This window comes from Lepus europaeus, chromosome 2 (assembly GCF_033115175.1).
Source record: "Lepus europaeus isolate LE1 chromosome 2, mLepTim1.pri, whole genome shotgun sequence".
Lineage (NCBI taxonomy): Eukaryota > Metazoa > Chordata > Mammalia > Lagomorpha > Leporidae > Lepus > Lepus europaeus.
In genome coordinates, this window is record NC_084828.1 from 153666379 (window position 1) to 153674648 (window position 8270).

Genomic DNA, 8270 nt, shown 5'->3' on the forward strand with positions numbered 1-8270 from the left:
AAGACATGGCGGGAAGACAGCCATTACCCCATTACCTTAAAGTGAGGTAGAGAGGCCTCAAAGAGCCCAGCCCTCCCAAGAGCTTAATCTTGGACTGTGAGAAGATAGACTCCTGCTGTTTAAGCCACTGGGTCTATGGGTGCAGGCTTTTCACACCAGCCCTAGAAAATGAATACTGACCAGTAAATAAATCAAGAAATGGATTATGGGTTGAGAAATAATTCAAAGCACTTATGTGATCTTTAAAGAGTAAAAGTGGAACAAAACCTGGTAAGATGAATGGTAATGATCTATTGTAGTTAATCCAACATAACCAAATCATTATCAAGTAACCAATATAAAAACAATAATGGAACATGGCACATTTTTTCTCATACTAAGTGTTAAAAATTTGATGTGTATAAGGGGCCAGCACTGTGGTATAGTGGGTTAATCCTCTGCCTGTGGCGCCAGCATCCCATGTGGGTGCCAGTTCTAGTACCCACTGCTGCTCTTCCAATCCAGCTCTCTGCTATGGCCTGCTATGGCCTGGGAAGGTGGCCATAGTGCTTGGGCTCCTGCACCCATGTGGGAGACCCGGAAGAAACTCCTGGCTTTGGATCGGCTCAGCTCTGATGGTTGCGGCCATTTGGGGAGTGAACCAGTGGCTGGAAGACCTTTCTGTCTATACCTTTCACTGTCTGTAATTCTACCTCTCAAATAAATTTTAAAAATCTTTAAAAAAAATTTGATGTGCATCTTACACTTTACATATTTCAAGCACTCAGTGGCCAGATGTGACAGTAGCTACCATCTCAGACAGCTTTAGTATCACAAAGCACTGCTATAAAAGTAGAAATGACCACTCCTTCAATGTGGTAAGTTAAAAAAACATTGCCATCATGCAGAAATCGTCATCAGAGAATGCACACACTAGTTCCTATCCTTGTGGTCTTCTTGGACCCATATCAAGATTTCTTGGTTTGGGAAGAGGCATCCTGCTGAGGAGCTCACCATGGCTGGTTTTGGGGGTTCTTTCCCTCTGATCTGTCCCTTGTTCAGGTTCACTCACAGCCCCATTTCTAAAAAGGACTGTGTGAGAATGGGACCCCAACCCTGGGCGCTCAGTAAGCACTAACAGCTATTGTCCCTTTATTGTCTCTGATGTACTAAGCACCTATTAAACGCCTGATCCCACTCTCATTGCTGGGGGTACAGCATGAATGAGAAAAACAGTCTTTACCTCTTGAGAACAGGAACCAGGTTTTCTGTTTTATTTCATGTTGTAAAATAGGTGGCAGAATAGATGATAAGCATTTCATACATGTTTATGTAGCAGTAAGATCAAAATGTAAAAAAATATCAGAAAACATTGTGCGCTTGGTGTGGGTTTGGAATTTGGTGGCCAGGGCACAATGGGTTTTCCACAATTCCCTGTTTTCTCTCTCAGCAGGCATTCCTCAGAGGTTGTCTGGCTGACTGTCAGTATGCTCTGTTGTGAGCGGTGTTTTGACAGCTCGAGATCAAATTTACTTTCCTGTAAGTTTCACTTGAATATCATACGAGATTGTTTGAGTGTTTAGTCTACGTTGCCAATGGGCATTCAAAACACTGAAAATTACATGGAAGGGCTATGGAACACAGGAAATTTTAGAACAGGAAATCTCTGTAAGTCTAGTTGAGTCTGTAGTTGCGCCACCCCATAATTATTTTCCTTTGTAATGCTTATCTCCTTAAAATATATAGTGTTTGTGTAAATACACATATACATATGTACACCACACATTCATTAGCAAGCAGAACCTGCATAGTAGTTTGCACAGTAAATTCACTTCTCTCTTTGCAAAGAAATCCCACTAAAATTTACTTAATACCATGTTCTTTCTGGGTTTAAAAACATGCCCTTTCTTTTTTTCTTTTTCTTGACATTTGGTTCCTGCAAATCTCCCTCCTGGAAATGAGGACACTGGCAGTGAATTCCTTTCACATTTTCTTTTTTGTTGTTGTTACGAAGGAAAGTAGAACAACTGTGTTTCCAACCTTTGTAAATAATTAAGGTCCTTGAGTCCTTGTATCATTCTGGTTGCCCTCTGTTGTACCTTCTTGATTTCAATAATATTCTTTTCATATTAATGCGATCCGTCTTGTAGGACTGCTCGCGCTGCATTCCAAATGGAGACTCTCCTCCAGCCCCCTCCATTATAAAGCAATAATTGTTGTTGACCTGCATTCTTTGGCTGTACATCCACGGTTCCATTTCCTCTTTTTCAGCTGCCAGAATTTTCCCCTACAGCTTGTTCACCCTATACCTTCATGATTACCCAATGACCCATTAAACTTCAAACTTCAAGGCAAGCTTCACCCCTGTTCTGTCTGTTCCTGTTCACTGTCACCTGCAAAATGCAACTGCTACACTAAGAAGCCATGCCTGCTGACAATATAAATAGATTCCACAAGTGTGTGGGGACATTCAGACATGAGAGAGCCTGAATGAGCTCATGAGGGGGTAGAAGAGGCAAATCAATGAAGTTTTCTGGGTCCAAGGATGCAATAGCCACGTGTCCAGGTCACTGCTACATTGGTGCCACTGTCAGCGGTGAACAGCTCCCTCAGAGGAGCTGTTCTGTGAGCTGCTGTCATGTTTCCTGCACCTTTTTCTGACCCACCTGAGTCTCCCAGCTCTTCCCTGTGTCTCTAGGGCACCCAGTTTCTGGCTCCTTAGAGGACCAGAACATTCTTCTTTCCCACCTCTAACACACTGTCTCTACCCAGTACAAATTATTCTGCATATGGCTGCCAAAATAATTTCTCATGCCTGGCATTGGGAACGTGGTGCTCAGTGACTTAATCCTCCAGCGACTCTTCATGGCCCTAATCAGATCAGTCCTTGCACTGCTGCCTGTGGAGGCCTCCAGCAACTTGAACTAGTCTTGCCTGTTTGAAGTGATCTCATGCCATTTTCCTGCCTTCTTATCTCCCCCTGCTAGATGTGGCCCTCCTTCACATCTTCGTCCCCTTCTTTCTCTCCCCAATAACCTCACATGGTTGTTTTTAACATCTTCTCACTTCTCTGTCGCTGCAAATTACAAATTGAAGTTCAACTTCTTAAAAGTTGTGCTTAAATAACTTCACCCAGTCACCAACTATTCTATTCATGCAACAGTGGCAAAATGCAAATAGTTGTCTCAAGCCATACCTCCATGTTGGAAATAGCTGTGTTCCTCTTAGATATGCACATTTATTCTAGAAGCGCCAAAGCCACTGGGAAGCTGGCACTGTTTTATCAGTTGCCTTCAGCTAATTTGCCATTTGGTTTTAAAAAATCAGACAAACTAATGATTTTATAATCATTTGGTTAGTAAATCATTTATTTTATCTGAGACTACTAGAAATATCTGGGCTGGAACAACGCAACTTTTTCCTTAATGTTTCTCAAGGGATTGTGGATGCATGTGTGTGTGTATGTGTGTGTACATTGTATGTACTGGGAGAGGGGTAGGGTTATCAAAAAGATCTAGGCAAGATTTTTAAGAACACATATTTTAGACTCCTTTTTACCATCCAGGTTGTCCTTTGCTAAATCATTTTTATTCTAATTATTCTCTTTTCATATTGATGATGGCCATTTTATAGGGTTGCCTTTATGGCACCCCAGATGGAGCTGTTCTCCAGCTACCTCCCTGTGGTGTGATCACACCTGTGGAACTTCATTTCAAAGCAGCCCAGTCAAGATTCAAAGGGTGCAAAATAAAACATCTCACTGCCATTTATTTAGCCCCTTTCCTTACCCTCTCCCTTTGGATAGAGGACATATCAGATATTAAAGTGATAAGAACAGATACTACACTTGATCTTAGCCAAAAGACCAAGAAGCAATACCCTCTACCTTTGGAAAAAAAAATTAAAGGGTATTTCCAACTTTGCTGATTTTTTGGGGAGAGATGCTTTCAATCCCTATTTTGAGAATGAAAATGGTTCCCCCCTTTCTGAAGGCATTTTGCCAACATCTGTTAAGAGCCTATATCTCCACTTCTGGAAATCCATCAGCAAAAATATTGTGAAAGATTTATATTAGTGCTGGATTGCATGTAAATGGCTGGATTATGGCTATGCTGTAGATAGTACGTGGCGTGACCCAGCTATGCTGTGTGGGACATGGTGCAACCCAGCTCTGCTGTGGCTGGGACATGGTGGGACCCTTCTTCCTTTGTCTTTTGACCCGTCTTAGACAGCTGTGTCCAGAAAGCAAATGTGACTTTAATGTCGCGCCTGGCAGAGACAGGATCTTGCAACTTTTGAAAAATTAGAAAAATTGCTTTCTAAAAATCTCCCAGCGTTTCTGCATTCTAAGATGGGAAATCTAAATTTGTTCTTGGGGATTATTGAGTTGTTAACTGAATGGACAACACGTCGGTAGCCTCCATGTCCATCAGAACTGTACATCCTCTGGATCTCATTTTCTTGAGAAAAAGCAATCTTTTTCTTGTTGAAGTCCCCGTTATATCTAGTTTCTGTTATTAGCAGCTAAAAGTAATTCCTAACTAATGCAGGATATTTATATGATAGTTACAAGCTGGCAGAATTTGGGATATCCAAGTTAAAAATACCCTGAAATTATTTTTATTTAACTTAGGAACATGTTTTAAGTGTGTAGTCTTGTAGATAAGTAGCAATGATGACAATTAGAGTATAGAGAGTAATAGTGTGCCAAGCCTGTCCACAGAGGTGATTTTATTGGCTCACTGCAACAAGTCTTGGTAAAGTGTTAACAGAAAGGAAACTTAGAGAGCTACGCAGGGTTCTAGCTTTGGACTGGTGCTACCTAGTCTTATATTTTCGTCGATGTATGGTAATGAGACAGACATTCCCAAACAGGGGCATGACAAAGTCCTTGGATTTGGTGAGCTCAAAAATCTCTTTCAGCCACAAAAACTCTGTTATGCAACTGTATTTCTGACCTGAGTCAACAATCTACTGCTCCCATGTCAGCATCCCAGAAAGTTAGCGAAGTTTCCCCTTCTTTTGCATTCTGGATAAGAGGACTAAGCCTATATGGGAAATATTAGTCTAGATGAAGGACTGAGGAGAGGACATCTAGAGAGAGGTGCTCCTGTTTTTTTGTTTGTTGTTTGTTTTTTAAAAGGCCAGTGCCTTTGTAGGAAGGACCGCGGTTTCAACACAAATAAAATGCCTTATTCATTTATTTTATTTGGCTGGCTTCCTTAGATGTTTCCATTTGCAGTCCTAGTCTAGCTGAATCCGGAACATTGAGGTAGCTCAGCAACATGTGATGGACAAGTGGGGGGGAATTACTCGTTAATATTAGGAACAGACCACCCACACTATCTACTCATACCTTGATTTAAAGATGGGACATTTTACAGAAAAAATGATATATCCTCCACGTTGTATTTTTAAGCATTTCCCATACATATTTGTAGTATTTGTGAGGTATAACTGACATCCATGTTAGCTTAAGTTCTTAGAACTACGCTATCAGATATACCAGGTGCTAGATACATTTGGCTATTTCTATTTCATCTGAAATAAATTAAAATGAAATAAAAATTTTAAAACGCAGAGCCTTGGTTATAGCTGCCACATTTTAATGCTTGGTTACCATGTGTGGTTGGTGGTGACCATTTGGACAAATGATAGAAGGTCTCCCCTGACACAGAAAGTTCTAACAGTGCCACTCTAGATGAGCGCACTCTCTCTCAACTGCCCCATTCCTGCAGTACAAGAGGAGGCAATGCAATCCCATTAGAGGAGGGTCCCCCACGGTCTTTGTCTCCTGTGGGCAAGGGTAAGAGGCTTCACAGAATCTGGGGGGTGGGCAGTTCCAAAATGCCCCCAGTTAATTCTCAGCTGTGTTCTCCCCTCCAGTGTCCCCCTGAGAATCACTGTTCCTGAAAGCCTGTGGTGTTGTGCTTCTCAGCCTCAGCTGCTCGTCGGAATCACATGGGAAGCTGGAAACTCCTGATGGCCAGCCAGGCCCCACACAGCAGTTTTGTGTTAGTGGGGCACTGGGATTGTAAAAGGCACGGGGGTTGGGATGGGGGTCCTAGTGGGCAGTCAAGGTGGAAAAGGCACTGTTGTAGGGATTAGTATTTTGTAATTTGAGATTAGCACTCGGTTGATCTCGTTAGGAAATCCTAAGGAGTCACATTTTACTTCCAGGAACACTTCATGACGGCTCCTCTCTAACTTGCTTTTTGAAAGCTACACTATTTCTGGTTACTTACTTTGACTAAGAGATCCCCAGAAAATAAGATCTATGACTTGGTTAATGAAACTTGTGATAAAGACACGTGAATTTCAAATTAAAAACACTTCCAGTGACTTCCTGTGTCTCTTTGGATAAAGCAACAAACAACACACCGTCCATGGCCTTGACTTTAATCTCTGCCTTCCTGCAACTCGCCATGCTCTCTTGCTTTTGGCACTTCCCACGTAGGACTCCCTCCGCCTGGAGCACGCTTCTCTAACGCCCGTCCTGTCCTCCATGCCTGCCATTGCCCTCCCCCTTCCTTAGTCTTGAAGTCTCACCTTCCACGTCTTCAGGGGAGAGCCCTGGAGCCCAGACTCACAGGCATGCTTGCCAACCATTCCAGGGGCTCCCCTGTGTTTTCTAGTCTGCTGGCGATTAAGGAGTCATGTGACTTTTTCTGGCCAATAAAAAGATAGTGGAAATGGTGCTGGATGAGTCTATAAGCAGTAAAAGCTCATGTCTGGTTCTTCCATCTTCTTTTCCTGCTGTGATGATAAAAGTCGCGTTCCAGATGGTACACTCTTCTTCAGCCCAAGGTGCTCTACTGACCATGCACAACACACAGCCCTATGCTGAATCCCGAGCACAGGCAAGAGGGAACTGTTGTGTTGAGTTTGGGTGATGCACTTGTTACTGTAGCGTATCCTAGCAACCCGACTAATACAGGTGTACCTCCCTCTTACATGCTTTCCTTGCAACCCCTATTTTCTCTTTATAACCCTTATATTTCTCTTTATAACACACTTTTTCTAAAGATTTATTTTATTTATTTGAAAGTCAAAGTTACAGAGAGAGGTAGAGACAGAGAGAGAGAGGTCTTCTATCCGCTGGTTCACTCCTCAGAAGGCCACAATGGCCGGAGCTGCGCCGACCTGAAGCCAGGAGCCAGGAGCTTCTTCAAGGTCTCCCAGGAGGGTGCCGGGGCCAAAGGACTTGGGCCATCATCTACTGATTTCCCAGGCAGTAGCAGAGAGCTGGATCGGAAGTGGAGCAGCCAGGTCTTGAACTAGCACCCATATGGGATGCCAGCGCTTCAGGCCAGGGTGTTAACCTGCTGCGCCACAGCGCCAGCCCCTATAACAACTCTTAAATGCAGGTTTCTCCCTTTAGGTCGTCAGATCCCTTCACTGCTGAATGCCCAGCTCTTAGTTTATACGAGCTCGCATGTGTAGGTGGTTGGAGAATACACAGAGGGTGAAGGAGTGAATGAGAGACAGAGCTGAGAGCTAGTTGTATCTTCTTAGTCTTTGTCAGTGTGAAGAGAAGCCCTACGGTTACACCATCCAGAGAGCGAGAAAGAAACTTGGGCATCATCTAAACCAGGTGTTTCTAAATGAGGTCAAAAGACCATCCACCTGAAAATACCCTGGGGGGCGCTGGTTCACACGATGGGTTCAGTTGAAAGAGACCCTGCCACTCTGGAATGCCACTCCTTCACACAGAGGGGAGGTGGAGCCTAAGGGTGAAACACGAATTTTCCTTGACTCATGGAGTTGTCCCGTGCCATTCCACTCACCTGAGTCAGAGTCAGCCCAGAACTCCAGTGGCAAGGCCTGGACAGCTGCATTTTTAGCGAGGACTAGGATTTGAGAACCGTGAACCTCATTTGGCAAAGGGGAAAAGCCAGTGAATCACTTGCCGTGATCATATCATTGTCGTCACTGCTCCGTGGGAGCTGACAGTGATGGGAGCTTCATGAATCATCTCTGGGGGAAAACATTCCAGCCACAGCCCACGTGTGGTCACCCTTCCACATAGTCTTACAGAGAGCCGTTTCCACGTGGAGAGCCGAATAAATCAGAGTACGTAACACAGAATAGATATTAATAAACGATTATTAATTTTAGATTTTTTTCTCTTTTTAAATAAAAGGCTCCTATGAAATTCATTTCAAAATAATTCCCATCACACATTTAATATGCAACTTGGTACACCAAAATGTTTACGTGTCAGAGTGATACTTGTTGTAAAAATTTTTTATTTTTTATTATTATTTTTTTTAATATTATTTTTTTTGACA

General features: G+C 43.0%; 1 pseudogene; it reads right to left on the reverse strand.

Moving 5' to 3' along the window:
• Positions 1 to 3714: 3714 nt before the first annotated feature.
• On the reverse strand, positions 3715 to 3856 carry LOC133753094 (U2 spliceosomal RNA; annotated as a pseudogene).
• Between the last annotated feature and the right edge of the window lie 4414 nt (positions 3857 to 8270).